The following is a 1,158-nucleotide window of genomic DNA, read 5'->3' on the forward strand; positions in this document are numbered from 1 at the left end:
CCAGAGCATTGATACAGATGTTAAAGAGAACAGGCCACAATATTGAGCCCTGGGGGCACCACTGATGACTCGCCACCACTTGGAATTAACTCCACTCACCACCACTCACATCCAGCTGGTAAAAAGCAGTGTCCCACAGAGAGCAAATGGTGTGCCTATCCGACTGGCCTGCTGGCTCCAGTAGGCTCTGTATGCCCCTCCCCACAGCCCCTGCCATCTGCCTGTGATGCCACCTCTTCCCTGTCCCAGGCGGTCTCTGTACTACTGGCATGTTCTGCCCTTGGTGGCCAAGGCTGCCATCACCACAGGGACTTCGCTGCAGGCCCTGGGTGGTGTTTGTATTTGTTCCTCCCCTCCTGTGACCCATCTTTTGATCCTCTGCTGGAGTTGTTGATCTCTCTCTGGCTTTGCTGACCTTACCTTGTACAGCAATCTCGTTACTCTTCCCAAGCTCACACACACACTGCCTCCTGCAGCTCTTCTGTGGAGTGAGGGGACGCTGCCGTGATGGTCAGTGGCTGACAGCTGATGAACAGTGGAGGGGCCTGCACCCAGGAGCAGCTGGTGTGCTGAGTGGGACTCGGCGCAGTCAAGCTCTGACCACATTCCAGGGCGACAGGCCCTTCTCGGCCATAGCTGAGCACGGAGCCTGATGTGCCATGCAGTAATAAAATGTGACAGAGGGAAATCTAATGTTTGCATTTACGCCCTCCTCAATTATTCAGGGCTTTCAGCACAGGCTCGCTGCCTGTTTTCACTTCTAATGAGGCCTCTTTGCTGGGAGCAGTCACAGTGGCCTTTGCTAGCTTTGTTCGCGCAGGCACACGCATGCCCCACCAGGAAAGCAAGCTCTGCTTGTGTCAGTTTGAGGGCGAGTGGTGGCAGCCTGTCCTTAGGGTTTGTGTTCTGGGGGGAAAGCAGCTGAGCTGGACACGTGTGTGCTTTTGCAGTTTTATTTAATGCTTCCCTTCTGGGAAATTTTCTGTTCCCCCTCCATGCCCCAAGCAGGTGAAAACTCAGCTGTTGAGAGATCACTGTTCAGGTTGGTAAGGCAGGCACTGATGGGTAAGAGTGCCAGAAACAGGGTCCTTGTGGCCGCTTGCTTTGCAGGTTGCTGTGGTAGCCACTCGGCAGGGGTGGACAGGGAGGTGGCTGGCG

Source organism: Buceros rhinoceros, unplaced genomic scaffold (assembly GCF_000710305.1).
Source record: "Buceros rhinoceros silvestris isolate BGI_N320 unplaced genomic scaffold, ASM71030v1 scaffold14589, whole genome shotgun sequence".
In the NCBI taxonomy this organism is placed as follows: domain Eukaryota; kingdom Metazoa; phylum Chordata; class Aves; order Bucerotiformes; family Bucerotidae; genus Buceros; species Buceros rhinoceros.